This window comes from Electrona antarctica (genome assembly GCF_951216825.1).
Source record: "Electrona antarctica genome assembly, chromosome: 2".
Classification (NCBI taxonomy): Eukaryota; Metazoa; Chordata; class Actinopteri; order Myctophiformes; family Myctophidae; genus Electrona; species Electrona antarctica.
In genome coordinates this window covers 43,380,489-43,391,611 of record NC_136807.1, presented here as the reverse complement: position 1 = coordinate 43,391,611, position 11,123 = coordinate 43,380,489, and the positions used below count along the sequence as shown (strand labels likewise).

At 44.3% G+C, this 11,123-nt stretch overlaps 1 long non-coding RNA gene across 1 annotated transcript; it reads right to left on the bottom strand.

Annotated features, from left to right (window-relative positions):
• Window positions 1-5,962: 5,962 nt before the first annotated feature.
• Window positions 5,963-9,422, bottom strand: LOC306916742. Its single transcript, XR_013789021.1, has 4 exons — window positions 9,280-9,422; window positions 8,562-8,649; window positions 8,278-8,383; window positions 5,963-5,989 (listed from the first exon to the last, which is right to left on the bottom strand). It is a non-coding gene; the product is annotated as an uncharacterized lncRNA (long non-coding RNA).
• Between the last annotated feature and the right edge of the window lie 1,701 nt (window positions 9,423-11,123).

Here is an 11,123-nt window from a genome sequence, read left to right as displayed (position 1 = left end):
GAAGTGATCATTTCCTTTCCCTTCGAACGGCTGAAAGGTGGATTCTTTCAGGCCTGTTTTAAAGGGAGGGAAGAGGTCAGGGCATTCCACGCTTGTTTGGCAGTGCTGTAGAAGGAGATTTTACCTATGTTTGTTTCATAAGTAGGTGGGTGGTTCAAGTGGCAAGATGGAGGCAAGTTTTTGCGGAAGCATAGTGGAAGCTTGCCAAGCTTCTGCGTGCGTCACGGAAAAGTGCATTCGGTAGGCAATCAGACCATAGATCAGACAGGGAATGCAAGCGTGTTTGTTTTCTTATGCCAAAAAAGCTCCTTTGGATTGAATTGATAATTCCCGGAAAAGACGCGCTGTGATTGGTCAGTAGTCTTGAGTGGCAGCGACGCAGCGTACCTTCCAAGACTGCGATTCTGTCTCCTCTATTCCATTGTCCCCGCCGAGACAAGGGGGTTTCTGCTACAACCTTTCCATTTCATTTTTTCCATTTCCCATCTGATGTTGTGTGGGAGTTCTGACTGCTCCAGATTGTACTTAATAACTGCTAGCATGCATAATGTCTTCAGACTAGGCCTTAAATCTAACATGAACAGTGGAGCGCGTCGATGTTCAATCAGTGTATGTCTTCCAACCAATATCTGTCGTCCAAAGAGGATGATGCGATCTCTCACCATGCAACAGCAAATTGAACACAGGCCATTTCCTTTGTGCTTCATCAACTTCCAGGAGAAGGTCTCTGGATTGAATTTCCACAGGTCATTGAATAATGACATCCTGGTTTGGCCACCAAATATGTACAGCTCTCCATTGTAGGCAAAGGCTGAATGATACCTACGTCCTCTTAGTCCAAAGATCCGCTGTGGCCCTGTACTGCTCAGCCAGTGGTTGGTCTCTGTGTCAAACACACTCATATTATTGTGGGGGAAATGGTTTCCGTTAGTATTACCCCCAAATACAAACATCTTTGTCCCAATGATGGTGGCAGAGTGTCCGGAGGAAGCAGTTGGGGGAGTGCCTCTGGTGTTAATTAAAGACCAGACCATTGCGGTGGTGTCCAACTTATAGATGTCATTAGTAGTGTTGCTAGGCGATGTTAAGCTGTACCCTCCATGGATATATATGGCCTTCCCTAAGACAAAGGTTGAGTGGTCTTTCATCAGCTTTGGAACATTCCCAGAAACCCGGGGCTCAAACCATCTGTGGGTGTCGACATCAAATGCATAAAGAATTGTACTAAATCTATTTAATATACCTAAACGATGGAATTCCATTTGCCGATGGATCGTCATAGTCGATCCTCCTCCACAAATGTAGATGACATTTTCTATAAGCATAGCTGATCTGCACCAGCACATGGAGGGAACCTCAGGGTGACATTCTCCTCTTTCAGATGTCATAGGGGGCAACATCATCCAGCGCAGAGCCAGTGTGTTGAAGACATGCACTTCAGTCCGAACAATCGGTTCAAGGTCCTCCTGGTTCAAGTTTCCTCCAAAGCAGTAGACCTCGTGTCCAACTACCACAGTACCATGGAAGTATTTATCTTTTCTTTCATTCCGATATATCATCCAGTGAAACATTTCACTGACCAACACAAATCAGCACTGATAACTAATTTACAAGAGGAAGTTGTGGGACATGTCAGCTTAAAGGACAGTTAAATGGTTGTGTTGATGCTGTTGTGAGGTCATGATGTCATGACATGACGTATGTAGCAGCACTAACCTCTAGTCACTAGACTAGAGTCTAGTGTCTAGTCTATCTAATCTAATCCAATATATACAATTGCCAAATTGTGTCACCTTGCGCTGTGATTGGATCAGCTTTGCATAACGTTTGTGCCACATGAGCAAATAAAAGTGGCAGAGTGAGTGGGGGACAGAGAGGGGGGAGGCAGAGAGGTCCGGAGGCAGGGGATCGAGAGAGGAAGAGGGAGAAGGGGGAGAGAGACAGGATAGAAGGGATGGAGTAGAGAGAGAGAAGGGGCTATAGACGAATTCAGAAACAGGTCTCATGGCCGCAGCTTACGTATTTCCTGTAGGCGGAGCCGACATGGCTGCGGGGTAAACCCGCACCTCTTCTACTACAGTGAACTGTAGAGTGACTGATGTCAGTCTGCCTCAAACGTTACTCTTTTACCTGCTTTTTACTAACACTAACATTACAAAGATGCCCAGAACATTGGGATGAACCTGTATAGTTTATGGCTGCTCCAACAGTAGTGGCAACATAAAAAGAATATCCACCACGGTGGCTGAGACCAGAGCCATAGAGTAATGGTTGAGACAAAGCAGTGAAAGGTCCTGAAAGAACGTACTTACCATACCCAATCTTTCTGTTTTATGAAAACAAGGCTGCTATACTTTATACCTCATACTAAACATTTAAAGTATGAGATATAAAGTACAGCAGCCTTGTGTTCATAAAATAATCATATAATAATCTGGTACAGGGGCTGTGTGCATCCATTGAATTGCTAACTGTCCACCATCAACAGTTGTTGAGATCTGGTGCAGATGGGTGAGTCTGCAGAGAGAGCATCTCCATATTCAAGTCTGGTATTGGCACATTGGGCATGGAGAAATAGACATTCTCTACATGGTGGAAGTTGACTGGAATCAGCCTCCCTTCTCCTGGCACAGAAAAGCTGGTAGCGGATCTACTGTAGTTCACGTCACTGGAGGTGGTGGAAACAGGTACCAGCTACAATACAAGTGAGCTGCTGCACTTGGTCAAAGAGCTCTGTTGAAACATCCAAAGTCTGGCCAAGTTGTTTGAATGTCTCCTGAAAATCTGGGTTTTTCTTCAGTAACCTCAGTGCATTCAGATTTCCATGACCAGCAAAGGCACTCACAATGTCACATCCTGTAAATATGCGACAGACTCACAGAGGTTCTCTCCCAAACGAAGGCCACAAACCGTGTGAGGTTTTGTGTACCACGCTTCTGATAGATAGGATAAAGGATGTGTTTTTGGAATGCTAAACAGAGAACCATTTCATCAGTATCTCCAGAAGTAACATAATAATACTGTATGGTGCATTTATATAGCGCCTTTATCCAAGGCACTTTACATAGATTGTGCATTACATTCACCCATACATTCATACACCGATGGCAGCGGAAACCATGCAAGGCACCAACAAGCACATCGGGAGCAATTAGGGGTTCAGTGTCTTTCTCAAGGACACTTCGACAGTAACTCTGGGGGAGCCCGGGTTCGAACTGGCAACCTTGCGGTTGCCATCCAGGCACTCTACCCCTGAGCCACGGCCGCCCCGTACAGCCCCGTACAGCTAATACAGCTTGTGTGTGTGTGTGCGTGCGTGCGTGCGTGTGCGTGAGTGACTATCTCTAAGTTAAGTCTAGTTGTGTGGTCCTCATTTACACGTTACATTTTCCTGAGTTGTGTGTGCTGGGGTACAACCTTGAGTTTGAGAGTTCCTGACTCTTCAAAGTAATGTCTAAATGGTTTCTACATCCTCATAAACCCATAAAAAGAGGTATCACTCATGATTCTATGATATTCAGAAGTTTAAGCTGTACCCTGTTTCAGAAAGGCAGGTATTGTGGATTTTCCCGGTATGGCTACGAGAAGTATAATTCAGCATGTCTGTTGTTCTATTATGATGTTGGTCATGTCCATCCATGGTACAAACATCAGAAATGTGCATAAAAGTGAATAATTGTGGAGTTTAGATAACAATGAATTATATGGTTTTGCATAATCAGATTATACCCCTAAAATCATATTCAGCTGCCCTTCTGAAACTGCTATCACACATTTAACAAAAATAAATAGAAACGGGGCAAGTGTGTCGCCTTGGAGTATGCCAGCAAGGATGGGGAATGATGGTGTTTCTCCGTCTGAGGTATTTGTATATATAACTTTTATGGCATTGATCATTTTGTTGGGGATACTATATCATTTAAGAATTTCAAACATTTTGGCTCTGTCCACTGAATCAAAAGCTTTTGAGAAATCAACAAAGACTAGAGCGAGATCGAGGTTGCATAGCTGTGATTCCTCAATAATCCTACGTAAGCATAGGATTTGACTCAAAGTGGGAACTACAACCAAGCTGTAAAGGACCTGAGAGACAAGGCAAGAGCCTTCTATGCCATCAAGAGAAACATAAAAATAGACATCCCAATTAAAACCTGGCTTAAAATACTGGACTCTGTGATATAACCAATTTCCCTCTATGGTTGTGAGATCTGGGGACCATTAGCAAACCATGACCTCGAAAAATGGGATGAACACCAATCATTGAGACCCTACACACAGAATTCTGCAAATCCACCATCGAGACCCTACACACAGAATTCTGCAAATCCACCATCGAGACCCTACACACAGAATTCTGCAGCGAAAAACACCAAATAATGCATGCAGGGCAGAATTAGGACGATATCCAGTATCCACTCATAATCAAAATAAAAAAGGAGGCACTTAAATTCTACAAAAACCTAAAAGAAAGTGACCCAGATGCACTCCATGCTGTCTGTCTGTCTGTCTGTCTGTCTGTCTGTCGTGTCGACTGTATCGATAGATGATCAGATGATAATATATAACCTTTATTCCTTGGGTAAATCCCTGTCCTGTGTCGTACATGGTAGCTATATTAGCCCAATGTTGCTGTTAAATAGTCTATAAAACCATAACCAACTAATTTCACTTGAATAATGTTGATAAAACCTCATCAGAGCAAACTTTTGGACCTTGTGCGCTCTCTCACTCTGTGTGTGTGTGTGTGTGTGTGTGTGTGTGTGTGTGTGTGCGTGCGTGCGTGCGTGCGTGCGTGCGTGCGTGCGCCAAGAGGCATAGGCATACATAGGCAATGGGCATACACATGCAGCTTTGCCAGTAACAACAAATACAGGACAATAGTAATGGCAGACACATAACATCCGGGTTCAATCAATGATCCAGTTCAGTCTGGCCCCCAGATATGGGAGCTGGCCCTATGCAGCTCATCTAAATTAGGTGCACTAATGAGGTGGTTGTCAACCTGTGGGTCGGGACCCCCAGGTAGTGGTGGGGCAGGGGAGGAGGGTCCCAGATGACAGTAAAGTTACAATTTCAGGACTTTTTTCTTGAAATAAACAGTAATATAGTGACATCACACTATCAGCCCCTTCCCTAACCCCTCCCCCTTTAACTACAGCTGTGGGTGCGGCTTCAGTTCAGGTGGATCACCACCCATCACCACGCACCAGGCATGCCCACGTAAAAATGACATTTTAACAAATACTGTACACTTTTTTGAAAATATTATACCGTTTTGCTACAAGCTTTATGACACCATGGTTTCTTCCATTTTGTTTTATGCAGCAGGTGTGTGGGGCTTTGAGGAGGCCAGGCCACTGAATGTAAAAACATTCAAAGTAGAGCTTTGAGGTGTTTTCTCGGGGTATGACATATGACAATGACAACATACATTGTTTCACAGAAGACATTCAGTACGGCATATAGGGCTATGGACTTTATTTGTGTCTTCATCCTCTTTACTGAGAATTTGCACAGACATGGAAAATTTACTGAGAAAAAGAAAAGTCTACAAAAGACTATAGGCAAATATAGCTTGATAATAATGTCATTGGAAATAAACGTCTCATAAGAGAGATTGATTGCTCAATCCTCACGCGTTGAAGGAGCTCAGTTCGGGGCTCTCCCTAGGTTGGCAGAGGGAGAGTATAGCACCCAGGATTACAGCTTAGGCTTTAGGCTTAGGCAATTGGTACCGGGTGAAAGAGACCATGATGAACCATGAAAGAGAAAAGAAAAAAAAGAAAAAAAAGAAGATAATAGAGTTTGAGGAAGAACATAGGATTTCAGACAATGTAAGTTTGACAGACAGTAGTGATATTACTACCCCACGGCTGCATAAATTGGGCATTCTACAGAGGGGTCATCCTTCTTGTGCACTCTGTAGACACACGCTTTCCAATCCATCTCTGCCACACAGTCATCCGGAAATTTCCTGGGTTGTGAATACCTGCAATCACAGAGTGAACATTAGAAAAGGCAATGGCTTCTGTTCTGACTTCAAAAGTTCATCAATAAACCTTTTTTTTAACGTTCTGTTTATTACATTTTATATATTTTTTATAATAAACATAAACACAGGCTGAGAAGGATACACAGAGTAACAAAAACAAAAAAATACAAAAAACCAACAACACACAACACACACGCAAGAAGAAGAAGAAATAAAATCTCCAATACAATCAATATAGAAATCATCTCATGGTCACAAACATCATCCAGGCAATACAGGCAGACTAGTCAGGTAACAGCTAATCAGGTTCAGTCGGGGGTACGAGTGTAAGGCGAATTTGGAGATGGACCCACGCAGTGTATATTACATTTATATTACTGTATACTGTATATTACAGTATAGTACTGTATCAGAGATGTGAATGTGAGGGATGGTATGTTCTTTTTCCAGTGGATCAGAATAAGTTACGTCTTGCCAGAAGAGTCATAAAAGCGACAAGGTCTGATTGATATTTAGGCAGGCCCAGCAAGCACGGTCAGGACCTGGACGAATCAGTGACGTCTCGATTGGGGCCAGATCAAGTCAAACCAAGACTAGTCAGATCTGGCCCAGAATATCACCTGATTTCAACCAACATAAATTTTACCCACTAAGACGGACGTCCCTGGATGAATCAGAGAGAGTCTGATCGAGGCCATCATAACTAGTCAGATCTGGCCCAGAATAAACTATATTATTTAATCTGGTGAAGACGTCCTGGAAATGACGTAAAGATCATCCCCATATGGGCTGTGATCTGGCCTTGTCCTGAACGTCACCGGAGTCACTGGAGGACGTCATCATTACGTTATCATGACGTAATTTGGCTTGCTGGGGGGGGGGGGTGGTTTCAGGAAGAACACCAAATAAGGAAATAATAGGGGATGGATCTATGGGCAACTGTAATACATCCGAAATAGTATCAAATTTGGATGACCAATGAACCTTGAACATATGAACAAGATTAGCTGGAGCCTGATGGCAAATCTATCGCACGGTGGATCTACATGTGTGTGACCCTGGACGATCAACTGACGTTCTCGGCAAACATCGCATCAGTGACAAGGTCCTGCAGATTCCTCCTCTACAACATCAGGAGGATTCGCCCCTTCCTCACGGAGAAGGCAGCCCAGGTGCTCATCCAGGCTCTCGTCATCTCCCGCCTGGACTACTGCAACTCCCTCCTTGCTGGTGCTCCGGCATCTGCCATCAGACCTCTGGAGCTTGTTCAGAAAGCTGCGGCTCGTCTGGTGTTCAACCGCCCCAAGTTCTCCCACACAACCATCCTTCTCCGTTCTCTACACTGGCTCCCCGTAGCGGCCCGCATCCAGTTCAAAACCCTGGTGTTAGCCTATAGGGCAGTGAAAGGAACAGCTCCTTCCTACCTCCGGGCTATGGTCGATGCCTACACCCCTGCCCGACCACTTCGGTCTGCCACCTCGGGGCGACTGATTGCCTCGTCACTCAAGGGTCCTTCTGGCCGATCCACACGGTCACGACTCTTTTCTGTTCTGGCCCCACAGTGGTGGAATGAACTCCCCACTGATGTTAGGACAGCAGAGTCACTGCCCATATTTCGCCGCAGGTTGAAAACCCACCTCTTCAGGAAACACTACCCTTCCTCTCTGCCTGACCTACTTGTTGTTAACTAGTTGTACGAACGCTTGTTTTCTATTGTTGTATTGTTTATTGGATCTTGTTTAGTCGATACACTTAATTGTTTTAGCTCATGCTCATTTGATTTAGCTATTTTGTCTCATCTGGTTAAGGAAATAGGTAGCTGATATATTGCACTTTTACCTTAGCGCTAGGTATACTCTTGGTTGCTTGTTTTTGCAGAAAATGCACTAAAGACTTCTGGTGATTAGTAGTTTTTGTTCCCTACCTATGTTGAATACACTTATTGTAAGTCGCTTTGGATAAAAGCGTCTGCTAAATGACTGTAATGTAATGTAATGTACATCATCATAAATCCTGGCCAACCTAACCTTGGTCCAGTACACCTGGTGGAGAAATTTACATTGCACAACACCCCATGTTTCGCACATATTGATGATTGCTGGTTAGCAGTGTGGAAAGTAACTAAGTACATTTGCTTAATTACTGTACTTAAGTACAATTTTGTGGTATTTGTACTTAACATGAGTAATTCCAACATCTCAGAGGCAAATATTGTACTTTTACTCCACTGCAATTATTTGAAAACTTTAGTTACTACTAGTACTTTTTCCACCACTGGTACTCACGCGTCACAGCATCCACCGCAGTGACAGTTCCTGCACAGACTGTTCTTCCAGCTGGATCCGACTGCATGCCATGTGCCATCAGTATCATCGACACAATGAGTCATATCTATGGTTACATAATAAATGCGAGTTTACACACACACACACACACACTTTCACTCTGTATGTGTGTGCGTGCGTGCGTGCGTGCGTGCGTGCGTGCGTGCGTGCGTGAGTGCGTGCGTGCGTGCGTGCGTGTGTGTGTGTGTGATGTTTTACTTTGTTACTGTTCTGTTGGCTTTTACCTGTACCTGGCTTGATTCCCTTAACATAACAGGCAGTATGAATCACTGAAGGCAGGGCACACAACAGTAAGGCTACAGCCAAGTGTTTCTTCAAGGGAAAAAGAACAATACAGAGTAAGATTGAATATGCCGGCTTTAATGAATTGCTTCCTTTACCTAATGTTATACTGAAAAATCAGACCAATCTGAAGTGAGTGGTACCCTGTTGGTACCCTAAACACAGGGACACAGGGACACCACCAGGGACGGACAAAGCTGGGCATTGGAGAGGCTGCACCCTATGGTTGCACCACTCAAAAACAATGGAAATCTTTTTAACATTCTTTTGTATAGGTCTGTCTGTGCCACCATGCCTTTTTTGCAAACCGTACCGTAACAAACGTAAGTTCGTAGCATAACGTATTGTAACTGTAAAGTATTCAATCAATCAATCAAAATGGTCTATTTTTAAATCAGATGAGCAAACAACAGCGCCCCCTGTTTGTACCCTAAACATAGGGACACAGGGACACCACCAGGGACGGACAAAGCTGGGCATTGGAGAGGCTGCACCCTATGGTTGCACCACTCAAAAATAAAAAATAAAATATGTTCAAAATTGTGTAGCTTTATGTAGGTAGACTATACAATCAATGAATGTATATTCTAGAGTTTAAACCATCTGTAGTTATGTTTCAATATACACTAACTAACATGACAAATGCAAAACAAAACTCACCATGGTGGCAGCTGAATCGTTGTCTCCTTTTGAAAATATGTTTGTTCTTGATGTTTGCTAGCCTCCTGTTTTAAACCAGTGAGTCCTTAGAGACTTTGGAATTAAACAAAGGGAGGAGGCGTGTCCTAAGTCCATGGGGCATGTGTAGGATCGAGCTTAGTTATAGCTGGTTGTCTGAAAAGTGAACCTAAAAGGAGTCAAGTCAAGTCAATTATATTTATGAAGCACATAAACAGCCAATGGCTGACCAAAGTGCTGTACAGCAAGAGAAAAACATAGCCTACACATTGCACAAAATATAAACACAATGCGCAAAACATCACATATTACACAACACATCAAGGTTAAAACACACAAAAAGAAAGGGCAACAAATACAATAAAAAGGCGTAACCACATTATATATTGAAACTATTTTCAGCAATGGTTATTATTTTTTCAGTGGGTAGATCTTGTTGAGCTGGTCATTTTGAAAGTAGATCTCACGTCATAAATGTGTGGGCACCCCTGTTCTAGCCCCTAGGATGACCCGAGGCCCACCACTTAAAAACCACATGCTACGGCGCCCAAATCTGAATTTAGGTGCTCAAATGAACTCAAACTGAAGCAATTCGGGGCACGGTGGCACAGTTGGTAGTGCTGTCGCCTCACAGCTAGAAGGTCCTGGGTTCGATTCCCGCTCGGGACGCTGTGGGTGCTGGCGGCGTGTTTCCTCCTCCGCGTCATCAGTGCCCATACCCGAGGCGGGGTTGGCGAAAGGGCCTTTCTGTGTGGAGTTTGCATGTTCTCCCCGTGTCCCCTAGGGTAGGTACCCTCACAAAAAACATGCAGTAATCCTGGTCTCTAAACCGCCTCCCCCTGGCCAGCCAGGGCTCCTGATGGAGGGGAAAGGAACTGGTTGGAATAACGTGTTCCTTCCACGTGGTACGTCCAACCAGGGAAACTCCCCCCTGTCAGGTGTAAAGGAGCAACTTGGACACTCAGGCATGAAGGAAGCATGAGTTCAAGTCCGTTGCTCTCCCCATGTCCCCCATATATGGGGACTAGGTTGGCGGAGGGTGTGTAGAGCCCAGGATCACATTAGATAATTGACACAGGGGTGAAAAATGGGTTACAAAATTGTGGGATAAAAAAACATTTAAAAAAAAAAAAAAAACTGAAGCAATTCAGGAAAGGCCAAAACTTCCTCCTGGGGTCATTTTAGGGGCTGGGACCTCCAGTAAAAGGCCTAAACTCTCCAAGAGTTGAGGAACAACATATCAAGAGAGTGGAGTGGTAGGCCCTTGGATTGACCCAGGACCAGACGACCAGTGATTAAATGTACCCCACTGAAAAATAGCAGATCTACAAGCTCGTAGCGTGGCACTCGGTGCCGCACTACGAGCTTGTAGATCTGCCCAAAGTTGAAGGGCTTCAACCTTGGGTACTGGGTAGCTGAAGTTGAAGCTCTGCCCTTCAGCTTTGGGCACTTTTACATGTAGGCTGAACCAAAGTTGAAACAGTTGCAAGGGGGACATCTTTGGGCATGGGGTCCTCATCGTTGGATATGTTGTTCCCACAACCAAGAAGAGTATTTTACCCTTTACTGGAGGTCCTAGGCCCTAAAATGACCCCATGAGGAAGCGTTGACCTTTACTGAATTGCTTCAGTTTCAGTTCATTTGACCACCTAACTTCAGATTTGGGCACCCTAACATGTGGTCTTTAAGTGGTGGGCCTGTGGTCATCTTAGTGGCTAGGAGGTCCAGTGAAAGGCCTACATACTCTCCCAAGATGGAGGAACAACATTTTACAATCTGGGAACCCTATGCTTTTGTATGGCTACAGTGCGACTGGTTCAATCCTA